Here is a 12,577-nt window from a genome sequence, read left to right as displayed (position 1 = left end):
CATGACAGGCCAGGTGAAGGGCCTGGCCACTCCTTCTCCACGAGTGGCATATAAAGAACTTTGCTTTCCAAGTCTCTGGAGTCCTGCTTTATGCACACTCAAATTCACCGTGGAGCTGGGAGGTGTAATTAAATGTTATGAATGTGAATTGCACCTAAAGTGAGCCCAGAGAGGATTATCTTTATGCCCAAAATGTACATGATGCTGGTCAGCATTTAAGGTTTTATAAATTCAGCAAACTAGATTCCCAGCACATGGAACCCAATTCTGCCCAACCAACCCACACCTTTTGTGTAGTCCTTCTACATTAATATTTCATGCTTCCCACTTTCTATTTTGAAAATATTCAAGCCTCCAGAAAAGCTAAATGAATGTTTACATGTGTTCTCATCTGCATGCATCAATATTTAACATGTTGCTTTATCTTCTTTACATAAGTGAACACTTTTCTCACTAGTCTTTTTTTTAGCAAACTGTAACACTTGACTACAGCAGTATGTCACTTGACCTTTAAATAGTCTGGTGACTCTCCTACACATATCATCCTCCTTATCCCCCCATCATGTACTGAGTACACAAGGGCACTGAAAAGAAGTGAAGATAAGTAAGTTCCACCTCACAGTCCAATGGAGGGGACAAAGCTGCTATGGTGGCTCACTATGAGATAAGCAAATATGGTGGTGACTCATAAACGTTGAGAGAAAGCATTTGGCTCCACATAGGAGAGACTTCCTCAGTGAGGTGACATTAGAAGATGAGTCTACCTAACACTGCGAGGGCAGAAGAAGTATTCCAGAATGGGAACTGAATATGAAAATGTAGAGGCTTCACTCATGACAGCCAGACTAAGAAGTCTCCCCCAGAAAAACAAATTCAAGTCCAGATTCTAATTGCAGAAACTTATGACTATGTTACTTCTAGAACTCTAGGATACTAGAGTTTTGCTTTCAGTCACTAGAAAATAACAAAAAGCAGAAACCAGGATGAAAACTGTCAAAGGGCTAGGGGCAGTGTTACCTACATACCTGTGGTTGAAGTTGGTAAATTCTATTTATCACTAGGAGGGGAAGAGGCATTCAAGAAACACTACCAACTCTGCTCTTAGGAAGAAAATCCTGGAGTGTTAAAAAAAAAAAAAGTAGAATCTGCAGGAGAAATTTTAGTAATGGTTGTTGACAGTGGCGAACTGAGTTTTCAAGCAAAAAAAAAAATGTACAGAGGTTTCTCATAATATTTGGTAGTGATATAAACCAATGTGATTTTCACACAAGTATATGATAATGCATCAACCTTTGGAAAAACTGTGAATTCAGCATAGGTAAAAGCAATCCATATGGCTTCAGATTTCATACTAAAGCCAGTGACTGCTTGTGAGTTTTCAGGCAATATCAGAAAAAGATACCCAGGGGCAGGGAAGATGGCAAAATGGTTATGCAAAAAGATTTTCTTGCCTAAGGCTCCAATGTCTCAGGTTCAGTCCCCTGTACTGAAGCCTGAACTGAGCAGTGCTCTGGTGACTTCCTTCTTTATTTATTTATTTATTTATTGATTAATTTTCCGTTTGTTGCCCTTGTTTATCGTCGTCGTTGGATAGGACAGACAGAAGTGGAGAGAGGAAGGGAAGGCAGGGAGGGGAAAGAAAGATAGGCACCTGCAGACCTGCTTCACCGCCTGTGAAGAAAACCCCTTGCAGGTGGGGAGCCAGGGGCTCGAACCGGGATTCTTAAGCCGGTCCCTGCGCTCCGTGCCATGTGCGCTTAACCCGCTGCGCCACCGCCTGGCTCCTTCCTTCTTTCCTTTTTCTGCCTCACTCTCATTAAAATAAAAATAGATAAATAAAGCATTTTAAAAGAAAAGAATACCCACAATCATAGGCTATGTAACTCCCCCTTTTTTCCTAGCACACGCCCGTGAGGCTGTATTTTCTTTGTATACTTTAATTAAAACAACATATCAAAACTGACATAAGGGGGGCCAGGCGGTGGTGCACGAGGTTAAGCCCACATAGTGGACTGGTGCAAGGATCCCAGATGACTTATTGTTAATATATTTAGATGGATGTAAATATTTTGAGTTTAGTATGATGGAAACGAATATACATGAAGTACATAAAGTAAAGTCCCTTGGGGAAATACCTGAGTGTAAGTGGGCTCTGAGACCAGGTGGTCTGGGAACAGTTGCTTTAGAGGTTGTTAGTTAAAATGAAGCCAAATTTAACACATCCTCAATATTAGGAAAGGCACAGCCTAACAATGATTACTGCTCGGCTCCCATCTATCTGTCATGATATAACAGCAGGTAATGCTCAGCCTAAAAGCCCTGGAGAAAGGCATGCCACACACCAACCCAGGCAGAACTCATCAGGATTAATGGGGTTGGAATGCATAGCAGATACAGTCATTGGTATTGCTTTTCTTTAAACAAAGAATGCTCCTAACACTTACCCTTTTTCCCTTCAGATATGAAAATTCCTTACAAGGAGAATAATTCAAATGCTTCATGTCATACCTAAAGAATACGCTTCACCTAGTTCACAAATAGAGCAAGCAGCATTCCAGCACCAGCCTTGGCAGGCTCCAGGGGCACACTGGAACGCTAACTACTACCTGACACCCGGTGGACCGCAAATACAGGACACGCAGGAACGTGCACACAATAACCTCAGAACATCAGCACACTTATTTCCACGGAACAGTAAATTTCATACATTAAATGGAATCACATCTTTCTATCTTTCTACTACCTACACCGACTTTTTTTTTTCAATATATTCTATTAAGCACAGTGTCCAACTTTTGGTAACTTAAAAATATGCTTTGACTTTTTTATATTGCTCTCCATCCCACAAGTATCAGTAGTGTCATGTCGTATGCTTTACATTGGTTTGTTCTAGCCCTCCCCTGCCAAGAGAATTGGATCAGTCCAATTAATTTCGCGGGCCTGCTTGGCCCCGCCCCAAGGAACCGCAGGAGAGGGTTCCTGAGTTCGAGAGTGCCAGAGTTCCTGAGTTCCTGAGTTCGAGAGTTTCAGGGTTACAGAGTAAGAGAGAGTTCCAGTGTTTCAGAGTTTCAGAGGGTTCCCCAGTAAGAGAGTTCCAGAGTTCCAGAGTGAGAGAGTTCGAGGGTTCCTGAGTTCGGGAGTAAAAGAAAGAGTGCTTGCGCCGCCGCAAAGAGACAGCCGAGTTCTGTTTGGTGATTAGTTTGTCTTAGTTTATGAATCGTTGTTCCTGAATAAAGAAATACAGCTTCCCTGCCCAGCCGTTGTCTCCGCGTCTCTGTTACCCGCTGTGAAGCAAGCCCGGCCGGCCAGAGCCTCCGAATTTTAACAACAGTGTCAGATACAGTTCTGGAAATGAGGGACTCAGCAGTGAACCAAATGGACTACAAGCCCTCTCTTTGTGGAGTTTATACTACTGGAGAAAGCTCTTCAAAAAAGGACAGTGGATAAAATATTAGCTGGAGGTAGCACATTTCTAGTCTCCTAAAGCAAACTTATAGTCATTAGAAATAAAATGAGGTCTGTGGCCAAACCACCCTGAATACACCTGATCTCCTCTGATCTCTGAAGCTAAGCAGGGTCAGGCCTGGTTAGTAGCTGGATGGGAGAAATAAAATGAGTGGGGACCAGGTGGTGGTGCACCTAGTTCAGCATATGTTACAATGTGCTAGGACCAAGGTTCGACTCCCCAGGCCCCACCTGCAGAGGGAAAGCTTCAAAAGTGGTGAAGCAGTGCTACAGATGTCTGTCTCTGCCTCCTTCTCTTTTAATTTTTATTTACCAAAGCTCTTATCAGCTCTGGCTTATGGTGGTGTGGGGGATTGAACCTGGGACTTTGGAGCCTCAGGCACGAGTCTCTTTGCATAACTATTATGCTACCTACTCCCACCCTGTCTCCCACTCTCTATCTCCCCCTCCCCTCTCGATTTCTGGCTGTCTTTATCCAGTAAATATTAAGATAGTAGAAATAAAATGAGTGGGGCTAGGCAGTGGCGTCCCTGGTCAAGCACACATTACCATGCACAAGGACCCTGGTTCAAGCTCCCTGTCCCCACCTACAGGGGGAAAACTTCACAAGCAGTGAAGCAGTGCTGTGGATGCCCCCACCTCTCTCCTTTCTTGCCTTTCCCTCTAGGTTTCTGTCTGTATCCAATAAATAAATATTTTTTAAAAAAATTAAGAAAATGAGTGTCGTCCGGGAGGTGGTGCAGTGGTGAAACTTTGGACTCTCAAGCATGAGGTACTGAGTTTGATCCCCGGCAACACAAGTGCCAGAGTGACATCTGGTTCTTTCTCTCTCCTCCTATCTTTCTCATAAATAAATAAAGAAAAAATAAAACTATTTTTAAAAAATTAAGAAAATGAGCAACAACTAAAGTAAGCATGTGCTCTATAGCTCAGCTAGACAGGAAGCGCCATTAAGGCAATAAAGGGGCTCCTATACAGTTTACTGACTTCAGGCAGAAAGCAGAGACAGAATAGGGCTCTGAGCACCTACTGAATGGCTAAGGCTGCTCCCAAAGGAATAATTAGGGGCATCAGAGTCCTGAGAGGGGAGCATTTGCAGTTTGAAAAAGCAAGCCACAGTTGTTGTTGTTGTTTTTAATTTGGTATAAACAGTTTTGAAATTTCATCATGAAATTTGCTTGGTGGTGGTGGTAGAGGTGGCACAAGATAGCTCACCTGGAAGGGTGTCTGCTTTGCCATGCCCTGCCCAGGTTCTGGCCCACCACTCACTGTGCTGGGGGAATCCTCTATGCTGTGGTTCTTCTCTCTCTCCCATCTCTCTGTCTGTCTTTATATCTGAGAGTGAAGTCCTAGCAAAAGAAGAGAGAGAGACAGAAAGGGAGAGGGAGAGAGGGAGAGAGAGAGAGAGACAGAGAGAGAGAGAGAGAGAGAGAGAGAGAGAGAAGGACAACGCTAATTAGGCTCTGGAGCCAAAATCACTGCAAAGGAATGACCTGAAATGACCTTCCTATTTAAAGGAAGAGATGGATGGTGAAGTCAAAACCCAAAGTGCACACAGGTGCCCTTAATGTCCCAGAATTATGAGAACAACTTCAGGCATCACCAGAGGATCCAGAACTGTCCAGAGGCCTCCCTCTGCCCTTCCCCAGGCATTCTGCCCCTCTTTCCATTGAGCCTGCTGCGTGGACACGGCAGGCATTGACTGCAGATGAGCCCACCAGCGCAGCAGCTGCCCCTGCCACTCCACTGTGACTTCCAGGAGCACAGGAACTTGGGAGCAATCTCCCATCGCCTGAGGGTGTGAGGCTGTGTTTGAAAACTCACCTAGAAATGACTGCTTTTATTAACTGAAATATACAAGGGACAATTTGGACAATACCAGGAACCAAAGTACTTTTAGATGTCTTGTTTCCCTGCACTTCCAACTCATACTCTCTGACCTCTCTCTCTCTCCTCTCTCTCTCTCTCTAGCACAGTGTATTTTCTTTTTTTTAAAATATTTTTATATTTATTTTAATTTATTTATTCCCTTTTGTTGCCCTTGTTGTTTTATTGTTATAGTTATTATTGTTGTCATTGTTGTTGGATAGGACAGAGAGAAATGGAGAGGGGAGGGGGAAGACAGAGAGAGGGAAAGACAGACACCTGCAGACCTGTTTCACCGCTTGTGAAGCGACACCCCTGCAGGTGGGGAGCCAGGGCCTGAACCAGGATCCTTATACGGGTCCTTGTGCTTAGCGCCACCTGCGCTTAACCCGCTGTGCTACAGCCCGACTCCCCACAGTGTATTTTCATTCACAGGCTTCTCAAAGACAATGCAGTCTTACCTGATGACATGGGTTTTATAACAGCTACCCAATGATCCTCCAAGCAAATTCATAGGCTGGGTCCCAGAATCCACTTGAGGACTTGGATATCTCATCTTTCCCAAGTTCTCATATCTACCCTGACCCCAGAATTAGTCGAGACATTCAGTAGTTTGCCCACTCACTGGTTAAAGACCACACAATCTGTATGACATGGGTTCTACAATGCTTAGGATTGGGGGTAGGGGGCAAGGGTATATACTCTAAAGGAAGGAACAAGGTATTATCTTAATTATGTAGCCCCCAGTCCTTAAACAACTCAAATAGCTCCCACCCATTCTGCACCAAGAGAAAGATCACAAGGTGACTCCAGCTTCCCAAGAGACACAGATGCACAGGGTGACCAGAGGCCACTCAGCAGCTCCTGGTGACGCCCAGAGGAGGGGCTGAGGAGGAGGGAAGAGGGAGTCAGAGCCTGCAGGACACGCGGCAATGCCTGGAGGCTTTGCTGGCTGTAACCGTTTAGGGATATGATACTGTTAACTGGCTACGGAAGAAGGGCAAACGCTAGAAGAAGAAGAAGAAGAAGAAGGGATATAGGTGTTGGCACCTTGGGGCTAGAGGCGAGGAATACTGTTGAACATCCTACAAGGCCCAAATCACTCCCCATAACAAAGACCGGCGGGAGCACTGAGCATGTGTGGCAAAAACCAAGGGCAGCTAAGTGCTCTATGTATTTCAGTGAAAAGTGAGCTGGTTTAGACATTGTTTTTCAGGGACCAGGTAGTGATGCACCTGACTGAGTGCATGTTATAATAAGCAAGGACTCAGGTTCAAGACCCTGATCCCCACCTGTAAGGGGAAAGCTTTGCAAATGGTGAAGCAGTGCTCCAGTTGTCTGCCTCTCTACCTCCCCATTCCTCTCATCTTCTGGGTGTCTCTACCCAATAAGTAAATAAAGATAATAAAAAAAATTTTATTGCTTTTCAGCAGTATTTTACTGTAATTAATGTCAGCAAATGAGCATGCATTCACAAGAATGCAACAACTGGAGAACTGTCAGAATGGAAAATAACTAAAGGACAAGCAGATTTATTTTTAGATGAAGACAGAAAGACAGAGACAGACTATAGCACTAAAGCTTCCTCCATTGTGGTGGGGGTCTGGGCAAGCAGGTGATTAAAAAGCTAAAAGATTGAAAACTGTAGTGGGAGGGTGGATCATGTGGGCTTTGGTGGAGGGCCAGTGGTGCTTTGGTGGTGGATGTAGCTTGGTTACACGCACCAGGAAGAGATGTGAAACTACCCTTAAAACACACAGTCTTGTAAGTCAGTGTTAGCTCAGTGAAGTCTTCAAAATTGGGGGGGTGGCGTAAGATAAACAAGATAAACTTGATTATTAAACCATGTTCTCACTTCCCTTAGTGTGTCTGTATATTATGAAGCTGTTGAGGATCTTGCACTCTGTAGCACTGGAAGGAGCAAGAGCTGGAAGGGCAGGGTAACTGAGCAAGGCTTCCAGAAAGGGAGATAGTCACCCTGTGCTAAGAGCCCACCCTGTCCCCCAGCTAACAGGACAGCTCTGGGCAACAGCTGATGCCTGTTCACAGACTAGGTGATAAAGAGGTGACTAACTTGACTCTGATATTAAGGCTCCACTGCTAGTTTTGTTGTTGTTGTTGTTGTTCCAAGTCCTTTATTACAAAAACAGCTGCCGTGTGTCTCAGGGGAAAGAACATCTCTACTCTGTGGTTCTACACAAAGACAAGACCATTTCTAAGAGCAGAGAGAGAACAGCAACTTTCTTCCATGAAATGTTCTGTCTACTACTGAGTCAGGACTTTACAATGTAATGTCTGGGTACTTGGAAAAAATCTTGAATCTTAAGAGTCAGAGAGGACCAATCAGTCACCTAATACAGAACACCCCTACCCCACTCCCAACCCAACTACAAAAGGAAAAATGATGGGGCAGGGTAAGCGTGGGAGGAAGAGGAAGGGAAGGTGTGTACAGGAAGGACACTTTAGATGGTCTCACCAACAAGCCTCAGAACTGTGCCTCTTGCCCAGCAATAACAAACAGCCCTGAAGTCAGGTATGTCCCCAGTGACAATCACACTTTTATTAAGTGCCTACCTACACTGTACCAGTGCCCTCATACTAATGCCCTGTATGTACAGAATTTCATTTAACATGTAAACCAACATTTTAAAATTCATCTAGCTATCACACTCATTTCACATATGAAAAGCCAGCTGTGGAATAAGGGAGACAGAAATTCACCCAGATGCCCCAGTGTTTTTAATAATTCTGAACCCCTACATGAGATTTCCCTACTTCCCTTGGAGCAATGGGCCATAATGTAAATACAGTAAAACTTTAAGGGGCAAGGACAATCCTCTCACTTGGTAACTATAGTAAGATGCACCAGACAATGACTTTGGTTTCAGTCCTGGCTCAACCACTGGCTAACTGAGGTAGCTTGAGCAAATTATCTTAAATCCCACTCTTCTCTCATCTCCATGAAGAAACAACTATTGAACTCACTGGATTGCCAAAAATAACAACAGAGATTTTTGTATATGAATATGTTCATCATTTTAAAAAGTAAATCCATTCTTGTGATTGTTTTTCTGAGTAAATGACATGATTGGAGAAATCCTTTCACTTCACTTCCTTCTGTGCATCAACTATGCTGGCTCCTAGTTGGCACTCTGTTTCTCTGCCAAGCAGCTATGAGGGACTGAAGTAGAGAAAAGCAGCTGGAGGGAGCTGCTATTTAAAGAAACTCTCCAATTGAAATGAAGAATTGTGTGACATAAGAATACTCAGTTCTTAATTGCATGGTTTGTTAATATTTTAAAAGAATTTCCATTAATGAGTTGTGGGTAGACGTCGATCCTAAATTTAGGACATTTGATGTTTCTGTCTTCCAGTAATCCAGAGTTTTATACAATACAGTATTTTTGAATAAAGTGAAGAGTTACTAACAAGGTAAGAGAGATATTCCAGGGCAGAGTCAACAGCTGCAGGTTGGGGTAGTCAGGGGACTCGAGGGGAGGCAGGCCCACTACAGACAGGGCTGAGTGGCACAGGAAGAGAGTGAAGGGCTCAGAGCTACGTGGAGCAGCCTGATGAGATATGACGAGAAGGGAGTAAAGTCACACTCTGCTATCCAAGGTCTAGGTCACACACACACACACACACACACACACACACACACACACACACACACACACACACACTTTGGCTCCACATTTGAATATACTCTCAATAGGATTCAATAATTAGAACTCACAGCACTATAGTCTCAGGATTCTCTTATCCCTGCCAAAGGCCTGGCTGATCTGTCAATCCACCTTGAAACTAAGTCTCTAGTGTTAACAGTGTGTGCCCTGGGAGGGCACTTCTAACACAGCTGGTGTGCTTTCCCCCAGAATCTAGCAATCTATCTCACCATTCCCTCCTATTCCCAGTTCTTAAGCAGCTCTTCAAGTCAGCCCCACCCTAGCCCTCTTAACCAACATTTTTAAAAAATGTTTTATTTATAGAAAATAAATAAAAACATTGAGGGAACCGGGCAGTAGAGCAGCAGTTTAAGTGCAGGTGGCACAAAGCATAAGGATCCCGGTTTGAGTCCCGGTTCCCCACCTACAGGGAGTCGCTTCACAAGTGGTGAAGCAGGTGTGCAGGTGTCTATCTTTCTTTCTCCCTCTCTGTCTCCCTCTATCCACCAACATCATCAATAGCAACAACAACAACAACAACAAGGGCAACAAAATGGGGGGGGGGGAAGCCTCCAGGAGCAGTGGATTCGTAGTGCAGGCACGGAGCCCCAGCAATAACTCTGGAGGCAAAAAAAAATAATAAACAAACAACAAAAAAAAAAACACTGACAAAAAAACAGGATAAGAGGGGTACAATTCTACAAAATTCCCACCAGAACTCCATATCCCATCTCCTCTCCTGGTAGCTTTCCTATTCTTTACCCCTCTGAGAATATGGACCCAGGGTCATTATGGGGTGCAGAAGGTGGAAAGTCTGGCTTCTGTAATTGCTTCCCCACTGAACATGAGCGTTGGCAGGTCGATCCATACTCTCAGCCTGTCTCTCTCTTTCCCTACTGGGGCAGGGTTCTGGGGAAGCAGGGCTCCAGGACACATTGGTGAGGTCGTCTGCCCAGGGAAGTCCAGTTGGCATCATGTTAGCATCTAGAACTTGGTGGCTGAAAGTAGAGTTAACATTATAAAGCCAAACAAATTGTTGACTAATTATGAACTGAAAGGCTGGAATATAGCAGATGAAGATTTGGGGTCTCCGTTTTAGAGATAGCTAGTAGGCCTATTTTAGTTATATTCCAAAGGGCCCATGCATGACTACTAGTTTTTTCCTGAGCCTGACATCTGATAAGCAGGTGCACCCAAGTTATTGTCTGGGGAGATGATGTCATGGCTGGAAAAAGGGCTAGAAAGCTGGATCAGGGAAGAGGGCAGTTCCCAAATATGGGAAAGGTGTATAAATATTGTTGACTGTAAAACCAGCATTTTTGAGGGCAGTAGCATCTACACAGACAGACCCTCTGTCTGGGGCCATGGGCATTCCACCCCATTTAGCCATCACCCTATCTAGCTATCAAAAGACAGTGAGCTGCCTCCTATTAACTCATCTGTTTGCTGAGTCAAAGTTGATTACTCAGTTGGTTGATCAAAACCTGCAAGGACTTAGGTGTCATTGTACAACAGTGTTAATGAACTTAATGCCACTGCAAGTACAGGAAAAAAAAATGTTTATCCAGAGGGGGTTAAATTGTTATGTGGAAAATTGGAAAATGTTACACATGTGCAAACTACTGTATTTTACTGTCAGCTGTAAACCATTAATCCCTCAATACAGAAAATATATAAAGCTGAGGTTCAGTTATTTTCATGCTCTTCAACCTCATAAGAAACCAATGTTTGCTCAACAATTTGTTTGGCTTCGTATGTTAACTCTCTTTTCAATGACCAGGTTCCAGATGCCATCAGGATGCCGGCCAGGCTTCCCTGGATTGAAGACCCCACCAATGTGTCTTGGAGCTCAGCTTCCCCAGAGACACACCCTACTAGGGAAAGAGAGAGGCAGACTGGGAGTATGGACCGACCAGTCAATGCCCATGTTCAGCGGGGAAGCAATTACAGAAGCCAGACCTTCTACCTTCTGCAACCCTCAATGACCCTGGGTCCATGCTCCCAGAGGGATAGAGAATAGGAAAGCTATCAGGGGAGGGGGTGGGATATGGAGATTGGGTGGTGGGAATTGTGTGGAGTTGTACCCCTCCTACCCTATGGTTTTGTTAATTAATCCTTTCTTAAATAAAAAAATTAAAAAAAAAAGAAAAAAGAAACCAATGTTATGGCAGGGATACTCTCATGCCTGAGGGCTCCAAAGGCCCAGGTTCAATACCCCCTCCCACTGCAACACCATAAACCAGAGCAGAGTAATGCTCTGGTAAAAATAATAATAAAAACAACAACAATAATAATAACAATTTATCACTGTCTCTAGAGTTTAGTTTTTCATATATATTCTACAAATATATATGAAAAATATATATTTGTCCCAGGTCCTTGTGCGTGGTTACGTACACATCCTACCTGATGTACCAACATCTGGCCCATTCTTCTGTGATTTGCTCCTTGGAACCAAATTTATATTCTATAAATAGGTTTTTATTTGCTATAGTACATGTCTAAATATTCAATGATCATCCTGGGCAGAGGTAGATAGCATAATGGTTATGCAAAGAGACTCTCATGCCTGCGTCTCCAAAGTCTCAGCTTCAAGTACCACCATAAGTCAGAGCTGAGCAGTGCTCTGGTTAAAAAAAAAAAAAAAAAGAGGAAAGGAAAAAAATTCTTAGTTTGTAAATAGAAACAAGATGTCTGGGATTATCTATTAGAAAATCATTATCTGGAAGCATTTAATTTCCTGTAGTATGTGTGTTTTATTTGTTTCGATAATCTGTAATGCTGAATATTATGGAACTCCACTGATTTGATTAAGGTATCTTTGAAACTGGTTTTCTGGGAGTCAGGTGGTAGTACAGCGGGTTAAGCACAGGTGACGCCAAGCACAAAGGACCGGCTTAAGGATCCCCACCTGCAGGGGAGTCAATTCCCTGGCAGTGAAGCAGGTCTGCAGATGTCTATCTTTCCCTCCCCGTCTTCCCCTCCTAACAATGATGACATCAATAACAACAATAATAACTACAACAACAATAAGAAACAACAAAGGCAACAAAAGGGAAAATAAATATTAAAATAATTAGAAAAAAAGAAATTAGTTTTCTGAGGGAAAGTGGAACTTATTTTTTGTATAAAAAGAACATCCACTATCTAACTACATGACAGTTATCAATAAATTCTATAAAAATGTGATAAAAAAGTTCATCCTCCCACCCAAAGCCAAGAGGATTTTCTCAACAATATTAAGGTTAATAAGCAACCCCACTCCTAAAAAAAAGCATGTCATGGAACATAAATTCAGTGTTCACAGCAGCATCATTCACAATGAACTCATACTCAACTGATGAATGGATAAACAAAATGTGATGTACATTTACAGTGAAGTATTTTTTTGGCCATAAAGGAGAATGAAGAACTGATACGCAGATGAACCTTGCAAACATTATATTAAGTAAGACGAGTCAGTCACAAGAGGCCCCACATTGATTTATGCCATTTATATGAAATGTCCCAAATAGAAGCAGAAGTTGATTAAAATAAGTTCCACTTTTCCCTCAGAAAACTAATTACAAAGATATCTTGAT

General features: G+C 43.2%; 1 protein-coding gene across 3 annotated transcripts in view; it reads right to left on the bottom strand.

The window, feature by feature from the left end:
* Positions 1-12,577, bottom strand: part of SLC7A1 (solute carrier family 7 member 1) — a 130,286-nt gene that overhangs the window by 37,478 nt on the left and 80,231 nt on the right. The gene's annotated exons all lie outside the window — the stretch shown is intronic.

The sequence above is a fragment of the Erinaceus europaeus genome, chromosome 5 (genome assembly GCF_950295315.1).
Source record: "Erinaceus europaeus chromosome 5, mEriEur2.1, whole genome shotgun sequence".
NCBI classification, from domain to species: domain Eukaryota; kingdom Metazoa; phylum Chordata; class Mammalia; order Eulipotyphla; family Erinaceidae; genus Erinaceus; species Erinaceus europaeus.
Note: the sequence above shows the minus strand (reverse complement) of the source record. Positions and strands in the feature narration are given on the sequence as shown.